This window comes from Sorex araneus, chromosome 6 (assembly GCF_027595985.1).
Source record: "Sorex araneus isolate mSorAra2 chromosome 6, mSorAra2.pri, whole genome shotgun sequence".
In the NCBI taxonomy this organism is placed as follows: domain Eukaryota; kingdom Metazoa; phylum Chordata; class Mammalia; order Eulipotyphla; family Soricidae; genus Sorex; species Sorex araneus.
In genome coordinates, this window is record NC_073307.1 from 80,688,062 (window position 1) to 80,710,965 (window position 22,904).

General features: G+C 41.0%; 1 protein-coding gene across 9 annotated transcripts in view; it reads left to right on the top strand.

Moving 5' to 3' along the window:
* The first annotated feature begins 55 nt into the window (after positions 1–55).
* ERC1 (ELKS/RAB6-interacting/CAST family member 1) overlaps positions 56–22,904 on the top strand; it is a 518,184-nt gene continuing 495,335 nt past the window's right edge. For all 9 annotated transcript variants that reach the window (XM_055141299.1, XM_055141303.1, XM_055141300.1 and 6 more), the window contains exon 1: positions 56–246. The gene's annotated coding sequence lies outside the window, so the exon portion shown is untranslated. The remainder of the gene's footprint in view (positions 247–22,904) is intronic.

A 22,904-nucleotide genomic window follows, 5' to 3' on the forward strand; every position in this document is an offset into this window, starting at 1 on the left:
CCGGGCCGTGCTGTGGCTGTGGCGGCGGCGGCGGTAGTGGCGGCGGCGGCGGCGCCCGGGCGGCAGCGGCGGCGGCGGCGCTCGCGGCGCTGAGGAGGCGGCGGCGGCGGCGGCGCGGCAGGCGGGCGCACCCGGGCTTCCCGCCCGTCGGCGGCGCTGAGGCGTTCGCCGGCTCGGAGCCCGCTCCCCGCTCTCGGCCCTGGCCAGGGCAGGGCAGCGCGCCCCCGGGGAGGGGCGGAGCTGGAGGTGAGGCTCGGGACCCCCTCCCCCCTCCGCCCCGCCGGGGCTCTCGGGAGGGGGCGGCCGGGGAGGGGCGGGCCCCACCCGACCCCGCCCGACCCCACCCCAGCCCACCCCAGCCCACCGGCGGGCTCCACCCCGGCGTCGGGCGGGCGTGGGCTCCTGGGGTGCGTGTGTGGCGGGGAGGTGGGCGCCCGGCGGGTCCGAGGGGCGCAGGTCCGCGAGGCGGGAGGGGGCGCGCCAGGTAGCGGCGGGCGCGAGACGCCGCGGAGCCGTGAGGAGCTCGGGGCGCGGTCCGGGTGGGTCTGTGGCTTTCGGGATGACTGATGCGAGGGACGGGAAGGTGATGTTTGCCCCTCGCGGCAGGGGCGGGTGGCGTGTCGGGAGGAGGGGGTCCTGGGCTGCCGGCCTCGGAGCCTAGTGGACCCGCTCTCACACTTTGGATTATTATTATTATTATCATTATTATTATTATTATTATTATCATTATTATTATGGTTAGTCTTGGCGGTGCTGAGGGAAGACGGGTCGGCAGGGGAATCGCGCCGCTCTTGGCTCTGAGGGTGAGGGAAGCTTGTGCGAGTGGACGGATTTGTGGATTTGAAGTTTTGTCCCCCAGGACTGAGATTTTGGGGTAAAGAAAGGCGTGTGGCAGTCACGGTGAGGCCATAGGTCCCATTACGTTTGTTTCCGCAAAGGTGTTTTCTCCCCGTCTGATTTTGTGCCTGCAACTCTCTCTACCCCCCGCGTGTAAGTTGGCTCTTGAGGAAAGGCCTGAGAATCAGGTGGTTGCTTTGGGAGATACATTTGTGTAATAGTTGCAGGTGGTTGTGGCTGACTTCTTGGGAGGGATAAAACCGAGCAACTTGAATAGTGCTTTCAGAGCTAATGACATGAAAATGTTTAAGTGTTTTAAAGCACAGGTGTCTTTTGCAGAACTTTTTTTTTTGGGGGGGGTGTTAGACCTTGATGTTTGTGTACTTTTTGTTCAACACTTCATTATTGAAGATTATCATTTCTCAATTGCAGATGTTTGTAGCAGACACGTGTATGTGTGTGAAAGAGAAAATGTCCTTGGAGTCAAGGACTTGAAAGTAATCTTTAATAACATTTTGGGCATGTGTCTGTCACTTCATAGGTGGATTTTACTAAGAGTAAACAGATCAGTGTTCTCACATTAATGTTTCACAACTTAGCACATTCAATCAGAGTGATGTTTGTATTCTTTCCCTATTAGAGTCGCCACTGATCTTTCCTATCAGTGTCATTTAAACTGTTTCTTGATCAGAAAATAGCTCCTGTGATGGACGTGTATTATGTAATGGATGGAAGTAGGCATGACTCAATAATTCATTTATGGAGGAAGAGAAACCGTCATGAAATGGAATTTAACCAATGACTTTCTCAGGGCTTACTCAATTTATTTGGGAACAGAGCCAGAGAAATGCTTTCCTGTAACCCAAGAGAGTAGTTTACCAATGTGATTGTCAGTAGTTCCAGATCCTTGCCTTTTCACATGCTTGCTTAATTGAGCAGATTGTGATCTTCTAGAAAATATATCAATTTGAAGAGACCAACAGAAACAGATGCTATAATAGCTAGAAGATAAAACAGGTGTGGTCTAATTTATAAGTAGAAGCTTTAATTAACTTCGGACATTTCGAACTATAGGTTGATACAATGAATAATTGTGGTTTGGAATTACTTAGAAGAAAAAAAATTCCCATATTTAGTTGTGGCTTTTAAGTTACACTCTGGTTTAATTGGGTACACATGGAGACATTCAGATTAAGATCCTGGGTGAATCATTGTATATTGCTGAAAGATGTATGGCTATCCATGGTATTGAATCTTTTCACTATAGGAATGAAATTGCATGAATTGGACTAAGTGTAGATGGGATCTGTGGATCTATTTCTATTTAGAAATTCTTATGCCTGAAAGAAACACTCTTATTTTTTTCAGAAATGTCACTTGTTGCCATTACTGTAGTATTCTTGTCTATGGAGATTTATTTTTGTTGTTCATTAGAAGAGTTACAGAGAAGTATGATTGTTAATTCAGTTTTTATATAGAAAAAAGTGAACGTTTTCATGACTGCAACTTATATCAGGAACATTCATGAAGATCAGAGAATGGAATATTTTGGTTATTCAAATAGCGGTTAGTACAATGATCATCAGCTTTCAGAGAAATGCAATAAGGTGAATTTTATATAAAAGTTATGTGGGTATAATTTGGTTCTGTGACTCTTCAACTTGGAGCCTTGGCACTGATTCAGTCATTCATCAGTTGCTGTGTGTAGTTGTCAGGACTGTTAAGCCTTTGGGACACAGCAGCCAATAAAACTGACAAATCTCTGCCTTCATGGACCCTACTTTTTGGATACCCTGGGGAAATGAAGAAGATCCAGCAAAAGAGGCTGATGAGATCATTGAGTTAGGAAAACCAGGGGAGTATAATATAGTGGAAGTGAATGGAAGGAAGTTTTCGAGGAGGAGGGAATGATCATCTGTGTCATTGTTTAAAGATGTGTCAGCATGTTGGGTAAGAGAATCCTGCTTAATTAGAATGTCTAACAGAGAAATGACTAAATACATTTTTCTGTGAGATGAGACCAAGGCAAGATTCAAATTTTTACTGTCCCCTCCCGCACACTTATATTTCATTCTTTATTCTTTTAGAAGCAAAATAGCCTGGGATTAACTAAGGTATGAACTAACATACAGTGTATTCTTTAAAAATAGATAACACATGTACAAATCAGATGACTTAAAAGAGTACAAAGAGAAAAGTCAGTCTTTTGTTTTTTTATTACTGATAGCACTATTTTCAATTGCTGGTTCCCAGTCAGTGAAATTTTATACAATAATAAGGCACTTGGCTGCTTTAAAATTTTGTACAATTTTTGCAAGTATTTTAACTTCTATGTATGCCTGCAGGATTATGCAAAATAATAAAGGCAGTTTGTTTCACAAATTATGAAAATTTGTTTTCAAAATTTAAATCTAGCACCTTGCTTATATAACCTAGCACCCTCCCCCCTTTCTTCAACTTTATTGGGTTTTATTAACACATCATTTCAAGTATAGAATTCACCCACTTAAAGTATAGAATTCGTGTTTTTTAGTACATTTACACTTGTTAAACTGACATTGCTCTCTGTGCTCACCAGTTTCAGGCTTGCAAAGCAGGAGCCAGTACCACTGAAATATTCTTGGGCCCAGGAGTCTTTTAAGGAGTTCTATTCTGTTTGGAGAGGAGGAAAAGTTAACGTGAATTTGTGGTGAGCTAAGTGAGATTTTTCAGTATGTGCTATGCCTCAGCTTCAGTAGGTAACATATTGTATCTTGTAGGATGAACCTAAATGGCGGTGCTTTGGGCTTATTTCTGACTCTGCTCAGGGATTACACCTGGGGGGTCTTAAGGACCATACCTAGTGCAGGGAATTGAATGTAGGTTGGCTGCCTGCAAGGCAAGCGCCTTACTCATTGTGCTATCTCTCCAGGCATGGGATCATAAGTATTTGTCCAAATGAAAAGGATGAAGACAAGAACTGGGATGTGATTCCACTGTATAGTACTTGCCTTGTATATGTGACGCCCTAAGTTTTAACCCAGGCTTGCAAATTAAAATCTAACAAGTTGGGGAGAAAAAGGCTGGCAGCAGGGGAAATGGCATGGACAGAACCCAAAGGCAAGAAAGCTGAAGGTCCAACTGAGTAATGTGAAAATAGTTCTGACTGGAATATTGAGGACTAGAGTGAGGTGGTTATCACTTGTCCTTTCTGTTAAACAGTTTGTGTTTTTAGTTTTACCCTTTCCTTTCCATGGTTGTTGCTGTTGTGGAGATGCACATTTGTCTACAGTATTTGCACACTTTGGCTGCCAGAGATTACACACGCATGTTGAGGTGCTGGGGACTACAGATAGAAGGGCCGTCAGCGTCACACTTGGCAGGTGGGATGGATGATGCCTGGGATTAAAATTGAACATGTCTTCTACCACGCAGTACCCCTCTACTCCTTGGAAAATGTCACCATTGAAAGGAAAAATAATGATAATTTATTTATTTATTTTTCTCATACCCAGTGCTCAAGGTTTACTTCTGGCTTTGTGCTTAGGGATCATTCCTGGTGTAAATCGGGGGAACATACATGTTAGGATTGAATCTGAGTTGGCTGCTTGCAAAGCAAGCACCCTACGTGCTGTACTATTGCTCCAGTCCTATTTATAGCCTTATCAATTGCTGTTATTTCCCACTTTGGATGGGTGACTTTGTCTGAAACTTTTTGGGGGATTGTGGGTTTGGGCCATGTCCAGAGGAGTGTAGGAGGTAGTCCTGACTCTGCTTTGGAGTGGACCCTGGCATTGCTCTTGATATCACATGAGGGGTCGACCATGGATCACACTGGAGTTGGTTGCAAGCAGGCAAGCTCCTTGCCTCCTATACCATCTCACCAACCCTATTGTCTGGACTTCATTTTCTCATTCATAAAATGGGAATACTAGCTCACAAACTCCTGTTGTTATTGCAAAGCAAAAGAGGTAGTAAATACTTATAAAGTGCTTGGGATATAGTAAGTTCTCAATAAAAATAAGCTGCCCTGATGATGATGGGGTGGTGGTTATGATAATGGAAATGAAGGGGCCTGTATATTGAAATTGTTTGTTTGGTTTTTTTGGCCACACACCTAGCTAGCAAAGTTCAGGAGTTACTCCTGGCTCTGTACTTAGGAATCACTTCTGGTGGTGCTTGGGGGACCATATGGAATCCCAACAAGTGCCTTACCCGCTGTACTATCTCTCTGGTCCCTCTATTGAATTTCTAAGGTGATTTGTTAAACCCTAGGGAATTCTCAGGAGACTGGAAAGTGCCATTTGTCATTTGTTTTTGTTTGTTTTGAGGTCACACCCAGTTATGATCTGGGCTTGCTGCTGGCTCTGCACTCTGGGATCACTCGTGGTGGGCTCTTTGTGCCAGGGATCGAACCTGGGTCAGCCATCTGAAACACACATACTTTACCCACTGTACTCTCTCTCTCTCTCTCCCCCCTCTGTGCAGCACCCCCCCCCACCACCAGTTGTCATTTTAGTTTTAATTTTTTTTTTTTTTGATCTGGGAGAAAGGAAGTACATACCAAAAATTTTAGTCCAGCACTGTCCTGGTATAACTCTATGGTGTTAGGAATGTTTTATATCTTCACTATGCAGTACAGTAGGGACATATCATCTGTGCCTGTTGAACACTTGAAATGTGGCAAGTGTGACCGAGATAATGAATTGTTAATTTTGCTAAAATTAAACCTCCACTGTGTCTAGAGGCTACTGTATTAGGCAGCACAGTGATAGTTATGGATTAGTCTCATTGAACTCTGGCAATCTTTTACAACAAATGAATTAAAAAAAGTAGTTTTTTTTTTAGAAACTTAGTGATTGTGGGAGTACATACAGCTTGGATTCAAACAAGTTCTAGTTCCCCTAGAATTGACTTGTTTCTTTGACTAATAAATGAAATGTAGAAGTTACAATGAATCCAGCTAGATCTTTTCACGTTGTATCTTTTTTGGAAAATATAAAAATAGATTTCAGTAGAACTTGTATCATTTTTTTCCACCCTATTTGGCAAATGTTAATTGTTAAAGAATTAATGAATGAATGACTAATAACACAGGTAAGTTAATAAGAATGCCCACCGAATAGAGTTCTTTACTGAGGATAGGAGGTTTGAGGAGCTGATATTAGATAAATCATCAGGTTTGAAAGCAGTGGCAGTGCATATTTACTGGGTGTAGAGGTGAAGAGGCAGAGATAGAGTATTTCGCTAAATAATTTAAAAGAGAATCTGAGTAATAAGGAATAAAGGTCTAGAGAAGGAAAGATGGGAACCAGCCTTGTTTCCCCGTGTTGGGTATGGAATGTGAGAAACTGCGTAGCTTTCGTTTGAAAGGGTTGTTTGGGAAGGGTAGTCTTGGAGAAACCAGTTAAAATAGGCAGTGAGGGGGCTGGAGTGATAGTACAGCGGGTAGGGTGTTTGCCTTGCATGCGGCTGACCCAGGTTCGATTCCCAGCATCCCATAGGATGCCCCGAGCACGCCGCCAGGGGTGATTCCTGAGTGCAGAGCCAGGAGTAACTCCGAGCATGGCCGGGTGTGACCCAAAAAGAAAAAAATAAAAACAGGTAGTGAGAACTTTGAGAAGTTTCATGGAATGAAAGTCCAGGAGAGTGATTTTCCATCTTACTGACTTGTTTACTGTTGTTCAAACATCAAAGTTTCTCTTAAAGACTCATCTCCATATTTTGTTGTGCTAAGTTGCCCTCTGCATGTCCTTCCTCTTTCCCTCCCTTCCTTTCTCCCTCCCTCCTTTCTCTGGCAATACTTTGTTGTACATGGAGATATGATGTTGCTCAGAAGTGCAGTGCTCTTTGTACCTAGTGGTGCTGGGTGACCAAACTCTTGGGAAAGATTTGTTTATATTTGCTGCCTGTCTATTTCATCACCTCTGGATTTTCTTCTCAAACTCTTTTTGCCATGTTTCTCTATTTACAACTTCACTGATTCTGCTTAGTATGAGTTACTAATGTCATGAAAGCCAAGTGTGATTGTCTTTCTACAGTCGTATTTAATTTCTTAGCAGTTATTGTTAAGTTATAGTTTTCTGTGCTTTGCTCAAGTTGCCCCAAACTTTTCTTATGGTTTTTGTTTCTTTTGGGCCACACCTGTTGATGTTCAGGGCTTACTTTTGGCTTTGTACTCAGGGATCACTCTTGGTGGTGCTCGGGAGACCATATGGGGTGTCAGGAATTGGACCCAGGCTGACTGCTTGTAGGGAAGAGTTACTATAAAGTTGCAGTCAGTTGTTGTATAGAGTCATTTTAGTGGGGTATTTTTAGTGGGGCTAAAGTCATTTTAGTGGGGGTTTTCCATCCTTGTGAACTCTTTGTTTTTGAATTTTTGCATAATGATTACTCACATCATGGTACCAGGCTTCTAGACTGAGTGATTGATAAGGGAGAATATAGAATATTAGTTTTTTTGTAATATTTGATATATATATGTAATATATATTTTGTAATCTAATCTTGGAAGGGACACTTACCACTTATATTGTATTGAATTCATTAAATCCAACACACTTGGGTAAGCTCAGTAGAGCACATTTGAATACTAGGTGGCAGAAATAAATCAGAACTATTTTCTTTTCTTTTTTTTTTCATTCTCTCTTTTTTAAATGTTTTAAAATTTTATTGAATCACCGTGAGATAGTTACAAGCTTTCATGTTTGGGTTACAATCTGTTGTTTCCAGATTTTGGCTATTGTGAACAGTGCTGCAATGAATATATAGGTACAGATGTCATTTCTACTGTGCTTTTTTGCATCCTCGGGATATATTCCCAGAAGTGGTATTGTGCAGTCATATGGAAGCTCAATTTCTAGTTTTTGAAGGACTGTCCATATTGTTTTCCAGAAAGGCTGGACCAGTTGGCATTCCCATCAGCAGTGAAGGAACGTCCCTTTTACCCCACATCCACGCCAGCACTGGTTGCTTTTGTTCTTTTGAATGTGCCAGTCTCTGTGGTGTGAGATGGTATCTCATTGTTGTTTTGATTTGCATCTCCCTGATGACTAGTGATGTGGAGCATTTTTTCATGTGTCTTTTGGCCATTTGTATTTCTTTTTTGAGGAAACTTATGTTCAGAACTATTTTCAAGGTTGCCTACCATAGCAACATTTGATATAGTTAATTTGATACAGTTAGTTTCTCTTTCCTTTGTAAAGATCTACTTTTTGGGTCTTCAGATCACTCTTACGATTTTCTTCTTAGGTTTTCTTCTAGGCACTCTTAGTTACTTCTGTTGATCTGTCTACCCTTTCATTAAATGTTTGAGTTTCTGAGAATAGTCTGATTTCTTCCTATCCCCCCCCCCCCCATATGTATGACTTTATTCCTTTTTCTGTCTTCAGTTTATGTCTTTCCTGTCTATGACCCACTATGGGGTCTCTTGTGCAATCTAAAAGTAGAATGTTGCTATTTGGTAGGTTATTTTTGGGTTGGGTTCTAGGAATGTTATCATTAATTGATCTAGAACAGTCCTGTAGCATTCCTAGACCTTGAAATACCTACAAATCATATTAAATAAGAATGCTATACTTTGAGAGAGCAAGGAAAACTTGTATTTCCGTTTGGATGCTCCTTAAGATCAGCACATCCCAAACCAAACAAGTGATTCCTGCTGTTTTGTTTTGATTCATTAAATGACACCACAGAACTATGTGAATGAATTAAATGACACCACCTTCCACTTCTCTATTCCCTGTTTGTCTCGTAAGTGAGTGCTCTCCAGTGATGGTGTGACTATTTTAAGGAGCTAGTGCATCCCCTAGCAGGTTCTAAGCATGGAATAAATGCTTGCTAGGTGATTTAAAACAATTAATTTAATTTTTATAAAGTAGTCCACAATAATTGATTACAATTAATATTTGAACACTAGTCCCACCAACATTACGCCTTCCCATCATCATATTTTGGGTGTGTCCATCCCCAACCTTAACCCCTGCCCCAAAGCAGAACCAAAATAATTTATTTCGTATTTTTTTTAATGAATAAATGACTGAAAATGATCCCAAAAAGTTCCCTTAGAGGAAAGTCTGTGAAGATTGTTGTATTTCACCCAAGGGCCATTAAGCCCTTCTATACGAGATTAATAACTATGTTGTTAGAGGTTGAGCCTTGTGTGTTTATATCTGTATAAATATATTTCCCCCTAAGATCAGTTGCCTTCTACTTTAAACCTCATCAAATGTGGTTGGCTACTCTTGAAATATTAGTGGTGTGAATTATGAGATATCTTGTGGCTGCAAATGCGGCCGCACAGTCCACGACAGGTTTACCTGTGGGTGAGGCTCTACCCGAGTGTGTGGAGAGTGGCTGTGAACATTGCAGCAGTGAGTTCTGGAGGTTTTCAGCTGCTGGGACTGGCTCCCAGGGGCGGAGAGGGGCTTTACCTGCCCCTTCCCCGTTTGCCTTGAATGAAACAGCATGGCATGGGGTCTGGCGGCTTGGCTATTGCATGCCATTTTATTTTTAAGGTGCCATGTGATCTTGAGATACTTTGTTGGTAGCAGTTGAAGTTTTTAAAATCAGGAGACTCATGATCAAAGTTGTACCTTAGAAATGCAGCAACTTTTGAATACTTTTTTTGGGGGCCACACCCAGCAGTGCTCAGGGATTATTTCTGGCTCTATTCTCAAGGATCACTCCTGGTGGGGATTGGGAGACCATAAGGGGCAAGGAGGATCAAATCTGGTTTGACTATGTGCAAGGCAAGCACCCAGCTTTCTGTACTATTTCTCTGACACCCTCTTGAGCAAATTTTATAGTTTCTTTTTGGAGCCTCCAAATATTTTAAAAGCAGTTTTTAGGGCTGGGGAAATAACTCTAAGGACTGGAGTGCATGCTTTGCAGGTGGGAGCCCTCAGACTCTCAGGCACTGCTTGGTCTCTTCAGTATTGCTGGCTGTGACCAGTCCCCCTCTTTTCCCCAAATAAAGAGATAAAAAGTACTGATAAATTTACTGCAAAATTGAGTGGGAGTTAGAGATTTTCCATAGACACTCCTGCACAAGACAAGGAAAGACCTAGGGGCCTGACTGATTTGACTGTTCAAGATACAATGGTTTCTTTAAATTTTAGTAGTTTATTACTTCTGTGAGAATGAAAAGATGAATTAAGCAGTGGTGCAAGCTCCTTATACCACACATCAAAAAGGATGACAGACACAGAGACATAACTGATTGACTGTGGTGTAAGCTCCTGGGATAATCTATTTATAAGGAGCACGGTCCTGTTATGCTTATAAGTGATTTTGTGTTCGATAGCCCTATTCTAAGATGGGAAAGGCTGAATATTCCAAGTCTCATCAGAATCCAGGAAGAGTTGAGAAGTCTTAACGATAGCAGTGGGAGATAGCCTTGTAATGGCTTCTTATAGGCCTTTGGTTCTCTGCTGTCGTGGAGTATTCTAAGGCATTCTGCCAAGTCTGAAAAAAGCTGCCAGCCATCAAATATAGAACAGCAAAGCTATTCCCTACAGATGTGTTACTTGCTTTTGCACATAACCTTTATTAGATTTAGAAGATTTAAGATACTTATTTAAGATACTTGACCATTAATGTTAATATTTACTTGTTTTATTTTCATATGTACTGAGACAGACAGACAAACAGACAGATACCCTCCCTCCCCCCCACCCCCACATATACACTTTTTTTCTTTTGAGTTTCCCCAGTGGTGCTTGAGCTCCCAGGAGTCACTTTCAGTAATCCTTGCTAAGCAATTTGTATCTGACTGTTTAGTGCTTGATGTTTGAGCCTAGTGGTACTCAGGCCAGAGATGGTATACTGGGAGGAGGGTGGGTACCAGTTGGTACTCAGGATTGGACTGGACCTCATTCATGCAAGGCACATGTACTTTAGCCTTTTGAACTATGTCCTCAGCCCCAGAAAAACTTAAAAAAACCACACAATCAACAACTATGAGCTTAACTACATAATTTTAAAATTATGTTCAGCAGTTCTTTAATTTATTAATTTTTTTCTTTCAAAAGCTCTCCATTATTTTGGGGAAAAATTATTGGTAAATGACTTCTCTCTGACTATTTCCTAGCAATCCCTGTTTCTACCTACTTGCCTACCTGTGCACATGTTGATATGTGTAAAATTTTCTCCTTGTTGAGATAGAATTTGCTGTTTGGCCTTTTCAGAAAAGTAAGTCTAATTTGAATATAGGATTGATCAGTAATAACATTATTTTAATTTATTTATATATTTTTGGCCACACCTGGTGGTGCTGAGGGATTACTCCTGGCTCTGTACTCAGGAATCGTACCTGGTGAGGCTTGAGGAACTGTATGGGATGCTGGGGATTGAACCCTGGTCAGCCACATGCAAAGCAAGTGCCCTACCCTCTGTACTATCTCTCCAGCCCCTTTATTATTAAAGGTATAAAAATATGCAAAAATCTCATAGGATTTCTTGGGAAACATAAGTATCTATTTTACATCTTTGTAAAATTCTTTGGATCTTTTAGGATTCATCCCTTTAAAAGCCATAAAGGTAACATTTCTCTTTTTGTGTTTTAGGATGGGGGTTGAAATACCCAGATGTGCTAAGGGGCTATTCCTAGCTTTATGGTCAGAAGTGACCCCTGGCAGTGTTTGGGGGACCATATTGGAGTGCATGCAAGGCAAAAGCCTTAACCTTGTATTATCTCTCTGGCCCAACATTTCTTTTTCCCCTTTTAAAAAATATTTTGGGTCACAGCTGACTGTGCTCAGAACTTACTTTTTGCTCTGTGCTCAGGGATCTCTCCTTGTGGACTTAGGGGACCAGGGATCAAACCTGGGCTAGCTGTGTGCAAGGCAAGTGCCTTACGCACTCTATTATCTCTCTGGGTCTGTGGCTCCAACATTTCTATCTCAACAGTAGTATTTAATTTTTTTTTCTTTTTGGGTCACACCTGGCGATGCACAGGGGTTACTCCTGGCTCTGCACTCAGGAATTACCCCTGGCAGTGCTCAAGGGACCATATGGGATGCTGGGAATCAAACCGGGGTCGGCAGTGTGCAAGGCAAACGCCGTACCCGTTGTGCTATTGCTCCAGCCCCAACAGTAGTATTTAATTAATGGAAAGTGCTTTGGGACATTTTAAATAGTTTTGCATACCTTTTAAGTTTAGAAATAAAGTTTCTATAAAAAATTTGAGGGGACTTTTGGACTATATGCCTAATGATGCTTGCTGGTGGACTATTCCAGCTCTGCTTGTGGGACCAGGTCCTGGGAATTTAACTGGAATCTGCTGCATGCAAGGCAGACATCTCAATCTTTGAATGATCTCTCTGCCCCCTGCATTTCTTTCTAAAGTTTAGAATATACTCATTACTTTGATTTCCCCCCTGCATAATTAGTCATTAATTAGAAAAGTTATTGAAGTAGCGTTGCTGGCCATCTCACATAACCTTTTTAGTACTTTTTTGCTAATTTCTGAATCCATTCTGGAAAATAAAGTGTATTTTATTTTGACTTGGTATTTTTTATTTTTAATAGAATTTTTTATTTTAATACGATTTTATTTTTAGTAGGTTGTTTTCTAGGTTGTTAAAAATTGGTAAATTGAAAATGGATATGTTTTAGGTATAAGCTTACAGTATAAGTAATGTTATGTTTAATAGAATTGTGTATTATTTAAAGCATCAATCAGAATTGCCTTGTAAATTTTAAAATTAGTGGTTGATTATTTAACATTTATATTAAATTCTTTTTTTTTTTGCTTTAGGGTCACACCCGGCAATGCACAGGGGTTATTCCTGGTTCATGCACTCAGGAATTACTCCTGGCGGTGCTTGAGGGACCATATGGGATGCTGGGAATCGAACCCGGGTTGGCCACGTGCAAGGCAAATGCCCTACCTGCTGTGCTATCACTCCAGCCCCCTAAATTATTTTATAGTTACTATATTTTTCTTTTCCCCTTTCTGTTATTAAAAAATATGAAAAATCTCAGACCTGGAGCTATATGTAATGCAGTGGGTACTTACCTTGTGTGTGGCCAACCTGGGTTTGATCTCTAGTACCCCATGTAGTCCCCAATCCACCAGGATTGATCTCTGATTTCGGAGACAGGAGTAAGCCCTAAGCACAGCTGGGTGTGGCTCAAACAAAAAAATAACCCCCCTGAAATATGAAAAATTAATATATTTCTTTCATGTACTATTCCTATGTTGTGTTTCATATTTCTCAGCAGTATGCTTGAGATACTGTCTCTGCCCTCAGGATGCTAGTGATTGGAATGGAAGTAAGTAAACAGGTAATTTTAATTGGTTGTGTTAAGTGTTAGAATATGGGCAAGGATTGGAAGGTGTAGGGAGTGTTGAAACATGTGACAAGAGATTGGGTGGATCATCAAGGGTTTTGTAAATCATGCCTGAGTCTGGAATTTTACCTTGTGGCAATGGCAGCACCTTGGAAACTTTTGAGTAAAGAGAAATTGCAAGTTTCCATTTCTCTTTTACAAAGCACGGGCAGGAGAAGGCAATGTGAGAAGACCAACTAGGAGGTGGTGGCCTGAGTACTGCTAAGACCTGAAAACAGAACTAGTGACAGTGGGTATGTGGGGAAGCTTGAAAACATTCAGTAACACTGTACCTGGATATTCAGGGTCTTCCCTCAACCCCGAGATGTTTTGGGGGAAAGAATAGTTGGTGAGGAAGGAGGTTAAGGTCACATAGATACTTTTTGGTTGTTGGAACAAAGTCTAGAAGCAGTACTTACTCTGCAGGATAGTAGTTGCTAGCCTTATATGATGATTTACATTTACAAAGTCGTTTAATTGAAATATGATTTAAAATTTCAGTTCTTCAGTTGCACTAGGCACATGTCACATGCTTACTGGGCAGATGGGACCAATGGTTTCTGTGTTGGGTCTGAAAAAATTCCATTGTCATGGTTCTAATGGACAGCACTGGTTTATAGATTTTGCTATTTCCTTTTCCCCCAGAGGAAAGTCAAAATAACAGGTGGTATTCTCCAGTCTGCTAAGAACTTTGACATTCAAACAGCATTCAGAGTCAGACACCATCATTCCCACCACTGTCACTCCATTCAGTCACTATCAAATATAGAGAACACTTACATGATTAGAAAACTTACTTTGGACAGCAGTCTCTCTCTCAGAGAGCCCGGCAAGCTATGGAGAGTATCCCGCCCGCGCCCCAGAGCCTGGCAAGCTACCGATGGCGTATTTGATTTGCCAAAAACAGTAACAACAAGTCTCACAATGAAGACGTTACTGGTGCCCGCTCGAGCAAATCGATGAACAATGGGATGACAGTGCCACAGTGCTACTTTGGACAGCAGAGAGCTATAGGGACCACGATATTTTTTCATTGAGCAGTTGAGGACTGTGCTTTGGACAAAAGCTGTCTCTAGGAAGTACTGTTCAAAAGAAATGCAAGCATTCTAGGTAATTAAAATTTGCTAGGTGCAATGTAGAGTTAAAAGGAATTTAGATTTTATAATTTTTATATTACAAAACCAGCCTACATTATATCATCTTTAACATGTCGACACATACTGTATTTAAAAATTATTAATGAGCAGTTTTACATTTTTTCATATTAAGTCTTTGAGATTGATTATTTACTTTTTCTTACAGTGAATCTTAATTTATTTTTAAGTTACAGAATCAAAAACTTTCTCTGTAGGTTTCTTAAAATTTGCTGTTGGAAGTAGTTATATCCCCAACTTGTTCCAAACGTGCTTAAAAATGTCTGTTAGTAACTGAGAGTAACTGCTTTACTTTTTTTTTTTCAGTAGTGGTGGTGGTGGTGATAGTGTTGTGTTTGTGTGTCTGTGTCTGTGTGTCTGTGTGTGGTTGGTTGGGCCATACCCAACTGTTTTCAGGGCCTGCTGATTCTGTTCCCAGGAGTGACCCCTGGCAGTGCTCGAGGGATTATATGTGGTGCCAGGGATTTGACCTCCGCTTGGCAGGATGCTATTTTTCAGGCCTTAGGAGTCAGCATCTTAAAAATCATTTATGTATTTTTGGCCCCCCAAACAGTAGTCAGGTGGTTTGGGGACCCTTTCTGGCTATTTCTGATCAACTTAGCTAGCAGTTCAACTTGAGGTTCTGTGGTATGGTGCTGCTCAGGGCCTGAGATGCCAGAATCACCTGGACCACCCTGGTGGGGGTCAGGTGCCTCTAGGGCTATACCTAGCAGTGCCTGGCTATTGTCAGAGGACCTTAGGGTATGAGGGATCGAACTGGGATTGTTGGCATTCAAGGCATCCTATTTCTGACCTTAATGATTTTTTTAATTATCTCTCACTCCCTCTCCCCTTTGTTGTTGGTGATGTGATGATTGGGGTTGCATGCACACTCGACTCTGGAGCTCTCTTAGTTATACCTGCAGGGAGTTGTATGTTGGATTGCGGTCCTTGTACGCTTATCTCTGCTCACTGAGGTTTGTATTACTTTAGGTGTGGTGTTTGCACATCTGTCAGTGGGGAGTCACATTTTTAAATTGAGGTATGAGACCTGGTTGTAGTGCTAGAGATTTCTGTGCTATTCACACATACACTCACCAGGGATTGTTCTGTGTTACTCACACATGCACTCACTAGGGATTGCATTTCCTGGCCATGGTGCTATATGTCTTTTTAGTTGAGGTGCTTGCCAGAGCTCAGACCTTCTGTGGTGCTTATTTTTTATTTTTATTTTTTGCTTTTTGGGTCATACCCGGCGATGTACAGGGGTTACTCCTGGCTTTGCACTCAGGAATTACTCCTGGCAGTGCTCAGGGGACCATATGGGATGCTGGGAATCGAACTCGGGTCGGCTGCGTGCAAGGCAAACACCCTACTCGTTGTGCTATTGCTTCAGCCCCTTCTGTGGTGCTTATGATTTTCCTTCTCTTCTCATTTCTAAGACATATGAGAGAAAGGAGGGAACCACATTTAAAAATCCCAAACAAAAAACTTACACACTCCTCCCCAAGTTGGAAAAAAAGAAGCCTATTTTAATTATATATGTAGGCTGAATCCAATTGTAAGAAATATAAATTATGGAGAAAAGTCCATTTTAAAATAGAGGAATATACTTATTGTTCATCAGGACTGGAGCGATAGCACAGGGGTAGGGTGTTTGCCTTGCACGCAGCTGACCCGGGTTCGATTCTTCTGCCCCTCTCGGACAGCCCGACAAGCTACCGAGAGTATCCTTCCGGCACGGCAGAGCCTGGCAAGCTACCCGTGGTGTATTCGATATGCCAAAAACAGGAACAAGTCTCACAATGGAGACGTTACTGGTTCCTGCTCCAGTAAATTGATGAACAATGGGACGACAGTGCTACAGTGCTACTTATTGTTCATATTGATGAGTGCTCTTTATGATCCAGGTACTGTTTGAGTTCTATAAGTAATAAAGGTTTTATTTTATCCTTTGGTTATTGGGCCACACCCAGCTGTGCTTAGGACTGACTCATGACTCTGTGCTCAAGTATTACTCCTGGCACTGCTTGTGGGAGAACATGTACAGTCCCAGGGGTCGAAGCCAAGCCACAAGCAAGGCTACTCTGCTCCACTATCTCTGATCCTCCAAGAGTAAAAAGTTGTAGAAAAATTGTGTACTGAGGGTCTCTTTGGGCAGAGTGTGGCTTAGTGGTAAACTTAAGTGGTAGGGGCTTACTTTTATAAGTGTGAGACCCTGGATTGAATCCCTAGCACTATACACACAGTGTAATGGAACTGATTCCAACGGTAGTATTTCACTTAAGTAGACTCTGTAATAAAAATCTATTGTGGAATTTTTCAATATATTATGAACTATTTTTCCTAATTTTCCAGGAACCACTGAGTTCTACTTGGTTCTTTGTATAGCCAGTTGTATAATTTCATAGTATTCTGGGCTAACTGTATATAATATTAAGTTTGTAGTCCTACAGCAGGCTATGCAGCATAAAAGTTATGCTGAAAGTATCTTGATAGAGTTTATTTAGAGATACATAGTATGTCAAATGGGAAAAAATTATGACTTTTTTTTTTTTTTTTTTTTGCCACGGAGGGTGGAGTGGGGTTTGGGCCATTTATGGCTGTGTTCATTGATTACTCCTGACTCTGTGCTCAGGGGCCATATCATGCCAAGGATTGAACCCAGCCAGGTCAGCTACATGCAAGGCAAGTGTCTTACCTGATGTACTCTCCTGCTATGAAATTGTGGCTTTAAGTGTCTCCACATTTATTTTTCTAAGATCATTCCCTCAAGAAACATCTTATGCATTATTTCCTGGCAGTGTGCCATTCTTCAAGTGTACTAGAAAAGATCAGAAACATTCACATAATGGTTAGCTCATGCGTTGTCTATAGTACATGTGACTTGTCTTTTTCACCATATTTCCCACATACTCTGTTATGTCTGACATAATATTAGGCATCTTGCATCTGTATTATTCTTAGTAATGAATTTTGTAAAAACGATGCCTGCTTTGACATTGTGTGCCAGCTACATTTGTTAGTAGCTAGAGGAAGTGCACAGTTGGCAAGGATTTTGAGAACAGATCCAAAAGGAAGAAATGCACACCTTAAAATATGGTGACTTTTCCTTTTGTTTTTGCTTAAGCCCTTAAATTTTTCATTCTTAAAAAAAAAAAGTAGTATATACCCATTTGGAAAGTTTTGCCAATAGTAAACAGACTTCTTTACATTCTTTTTACCATGTTATATATGTATTTGCAAAATCAGTTTGCAAAATTGAAAAATGTGTACTTACTATGTTAAATGTGAATTTGTACTGTTACATGTATGTACATTTTAAATTTATTAAGACAATTTTTTTTTTTTTTTTTGCTTTTTGGGTCATACCCGGTGACACACAGGGGTTACTCCTGGCTTTGCACTCAGGAATTACTCCTGGCGGTGCTTGGGGGACCATATGGGATGCTGGGAATCGAACCCGGGTTGGCTGCATGCAAGGCAAACACCCTACCTGCTGTGCTATTGCTCCAGCCCCATTTTAATAATTGAATTATTAAAACAATTCTTGTGTGTCAGACATTGCTTAACAAATATATATATTTTTGTCGACAGCATGTTGTATAATAGGGTTCACAAAAAGTTTCCTAATTAGGGGCCAGTGATTAAGTACAATTGGTAGGGCACTTACCTTGGCACGTCCGCAACCCGAGTTTGATTCATGGCACCACACATGGTTCCCTGTGTCTTCCATAAGAGAACCCCGATTACAGAACCAGGAATAAGCCATGAGCACTGCTGGGTGTGGCCCCAAAACAAAAACAACAAAACAATTTCCAACTGTGCATTACACTCCAGATTTGCCATCTTCTGAACTAGGGATATGTAATACCTTCTTTACTTCATGAGGCTCTACTCTGGAGATAGTTGCCTTCTCTCTTGTGTCTGTTTATTCTCCCCTTTAATAAGATGAGAGTATCTCGCCCACATGGCAGAGCCTGGCAAGCTACTCGTGGAGTATTCGATATGCCAGAAACATTAACAAGTGTCACAATGGAGATGTTACTGGTGCCCGCTCAAGCAAATTGATGAGCAACGGGATGACAGTGATACAGTGATACAATGAATAATATGTCTTTATTAAAGAAAATGTTTTCAAATTGATTAAGTAATTTAGCTGGTTTTCTGTGTCCTTTGGGTTCTTTAATAAAGTGGCCTTTGTTTTACAGAATTACTGGATCAAAAATAATGAATATTTTAAAAATTTTAAGCCATTTTTAAACTTGATACATCTCAAAGTCTCACTATTTTAAGGAGGAGCAGGCACTTTGAATACAAGTGCTTTTATTATTTTAAGGAAACAGAACATTGGTACCTAACAATTATTACTAAACTTATAAAATGTTTCAGCACACACAAAAAACATTGGTGTGGGTGATGATATTGTTTAATCTTATCCAACAATACTGGTTTGTATCCAAGGGCTTTTGGTTCTAGAGTGAAACAATTTTCATATTTTAGAGAGGTGATCTGTTATGAGAGAGTGAGTGGGGGGCAGAGAGGAGGAGGAGGGCTTGAGTGGTGGGAATAGGGTGGGAGGAGGGAGGGAGAGAAATTTGGGAATTCAGATTTTTTGGTTCACTGTATTTGAATTAATCTCATAAGATTTGTCGAACTTTGTGTTGATTATATTGTTGTCGGGTGGGATGCTGTAGGACTTTTAGAGATGAGGATATCAGCTAGAATTGATGTCACTGGGGGCATCTACACAACCTAGAACTTGACTCTTGAGCTGTGTGGCATAGATTGCTGACATAGGTAGAAAAAAGGTTATGATTAACAACCTTGTATTTGCTTCTAAGTATCTGCTTGACAAGATATTTGTCATGGTGAAAACTTTGATACACCTTGCAGTTAACTTTTAAGCGATTGATAACTATTAAACACTAAATTAACTTGATTATAATTGAGTTTCTTATCACTTGCCCTTCCATAAAAAATGAAAGAAATACCACGCGGGAAGGGAGATGCGTGCTGAAAGTGGACTAGTGACTGAACATGATAGCCACTCAATACCCCTATTGAAAACCACAACACCCAAAAGGAGAGAGAGAGAACAAATTGGAATGCCCTGCCACAGAGGCGGGGTGGGGTGGGGGGATGGGCTTGGGGGGTGGGAGGGATACTGGGTTCAGTTGTGGTGGAGAATTTACACTGGTGGAGGGATGGGCTCTTGAATATTGCATGAGGGCAAAACAAACACGAAAATGTGTGAATCTGTAACTGTACCCTCACTGTGACTCACTAATTAAAAAATAAAAAAATGATAAAATAAAATTTAAAAAATGAATGAAATAGTGACTATGACTAGTATTTAGTGTTACTGCTGTTCTGAGCAGCCTTTTCTGGTAGATATGCCACCAAAATGTACAGTTATATCCTACTGTTTTATAATTTTTGATTTTTAAGGAAATCAGATTTAAGTCATACACTTGATGCGTATTGGCAAACCTAATGTATTTCTGTAACATGAAGAGGATGGATGCAAAACATCCATGCTTTTTTATTTTTTGTTTTTGGGTCATATCTGGCAGTTCTCAAGGATCCCTCCTGGCAGTGCTTCAGGGACCATATGGGGTGTTGGGGATTGGACCCCTGTCAGCTACATGCAAGGCATGTACTTTACCCACTAGACTATCTCACGGGCCAGCCCCTCAGTGATTATTCTTTAAGTTGCAGGGTTTTTGTTTTTGCCATTCTGCTCACAGTAGCATTATCAGTTAGCATGAAACTTGATCCACACTCTCTGATTTTGGTCGCACTCTATTTACGTGTAGTTTATCGTACAACTTTAAAACTCTAGTGTAAAAGTAGCACTTGCTCACTATTGAAATGACTTAAAAAAAAAAAAGTGGTCAGGGAGATGGCTCAAAGGGCTAGAGTAAATGCTTAGCATGCCAAATTCCAGGTCCCCAAATACCTAGCTAGGAGTGTCTCTGAATGCTGCTGGACATGGCCATCACTAAGAAAAAATGAAAATAAAAACTGGTATATATGTAAGGGGACTATGGCTCCATCAGACCTTTAAAAACTTTTATTGTCTGATTTCTTAAGGTACCAGTATACTTTGTATACTGATAAGATTATAGTTCTTCAGAAATTTTCTTTTTAAAAAATTTCACAGAGAATTTAAATCTCTTGGAAGAGAGCATGAAACAATATGCCATAGCCATGCCGCTGTACTCTGTACCAGGCTGTTTCATTAGGGGCAGCACGAAGCGGGGTGGGTGAGGCCCCTTCCTGCCCAAATGGAGCAAGCCCCAGCAGCTGAAAACCTCCAGAACTCAAGCCGCTGCCAAGCTCACGGCCGCTCTCTACAGACTTGGACAAGCCTCACCCATGGACCTCTCCTACTTTACACCACCAGTATACGAAGAGTAGTGCACCGCATTTGATTCGGTACTAACGTGGAAGGCAACCAATGTTGGGGGAAAATATATTTATACAGATAGAGACATAAGCACACAAGGCTCAACCTTTAACAACATTTACTAATCTCTTATAGAAGAGCTGACTTAATGGCTCCTGGGTGAAATTCAACAATTTTCAGACATTTTCCTCGAAGAAACTTTTTTTGTCTCATTTTTACTGGATTATTCATAGCAAGCAATATAAAATAAATTATTTTGGTTCTGCTTTGGGGTCAGAGTTTGGGGTTCGGGGTGGAAATATGGTTGTGGGAAGGTGTGATGGTGGTGAGATTGGTGTTCAAATATTAAATGTAATCAAATATTGTGAACAACTTTATAAAAATAAAATTAAAAATAACAAAAATAAAAAACAAAAACTATAAAAATAAAATTAAAAATAACAAAAAAAATTCATATATTTTAGGTGTTTTTTTCTTAGTCGATATAAAAATGTATTTTTAAAAAGTTAACACTTTATTTTGTTTTGTGTCATACTTGATAGTGCCACAGCTATTGGGTTCAGTGCTCTCGATGATGTCCAGGGAACCATGCTATGATCAGGGAACCACTTGGTGCTAGGGATTGAACCTGAAACTCTGGCATTCAAAGCATGTGCTTCAGCCCTTTAGGCTCTACAGTATTAGATTTTAGAATTTGGAGATAAAATTTAATCGGTCTCATGGACTTTGTTCCTTCTCTTTGTTGGTACAAATAATCCAAAACTTAAATATCATTGAACATAATATTCTTGAGCCTGTGAAATACGTCTTATAGAGAATATTTTTTTTTAGTGCTGGGGTCCCACACATGCAAGATTTATCTTTGAACCATATCCTTGGTCCTTAGAATTAATTTTCTTCCCTCCATTTTTTTCTTGTTGTTGCAATGACCAGGGCTCACACATACACACCGGAGTGTGGTGTCTGTACACTTCCTTGGTTAACTGGGGGCTTTACACTTGTAGAGATGCACACTTGGAAAGCAGGCTGGGGACTTGACACTTTTTAGCTGCAATGCTTTCACACACCAGACTGTACTTCACACTCTGGTATAGTGCCAGGTTCTCAGGCAACAGGGTTTCTGTGACAACATCTGTGGGATGCACAGGGATCGAACTTGAGGCCTCACACTTGCAAGGCAGGCACCTTGCAGTGAGCTAGTCCCCGGGACCTGCTGAGAATAAATTTATAAGGGAGACTTCTGGTTAACAAGTTATGCATGTTTTAAAATTTTAATAGATTCTTTCAGATTAACTGGGATTTACAATTTTGGTCTGTTGTTACTAGGCCAACCGTATTAAGTGCTGAAAGAGTGCTTAGGATAGTAAGATATTTCTCTCCTCCATTGACATTTATAATTCCTTTTCAAAAACTTTTAAAAATATTTTAGGGACTGGAGCGATAGCACAGCGGGTAGGGCATTTGCCTTGCACACAGCCGACCCGGGTTCGATTTCCAGCATCCCATATAGTTCCCCAAGCACTGCCAGGAGTAATTCCTGAGTGCAGAGCCAGGAGTAACCCCTGAGCATCGCTGAGTGTGACCCAAAAAGCAAAAAATAAATAAGTTAAAAAAATATATTTTTTTTATCTTTTAGTTTTTTATTGAATCACCGTGAGCTACAGTTGCAATACAGTTGCAGAACTTTCATGTTTGAGTTTTAGTCATACAGTGATTGAACACCCATCCCTTCACCAGTGTAAATTTTCTACCACCAATGTCCCCAGTATCCCTCCCCATCCTAACCCCTCCCCCATCTCTGTGGCAGACAATTTCCCTTTTACTTTCTTCTTATGCGCTTTTTTTTGTTTTTATTTTTTTGCTTTTTGGGTCACACCGGCAATGCACAGGGGTTACTCTTGGCTTTGCACTCAGGAATTACTCCTAGCGGTGCTCAGGGGACCATATGGGATGTTGAGACTCAGCCCTGGGTTGACCCCGTGCAAGGGGGCTTACCCGCTGTGCTAGCATTCCAGTCCTTACTTATGGTTTGCAATACAGATAGTGAGAGGCCATCATGTTTTTATCTTTTATCTATCTTTTAATCCTTTATCTATTTTTATCACCCATCTCCCATCCTGAGCGATCTCTCCAACCATCATTGAATTAGTGACTCCTTTATCCCAGCTGCCTTCTTCCCCAGCTCATAAGACAGGCTTCCAATCATGGAG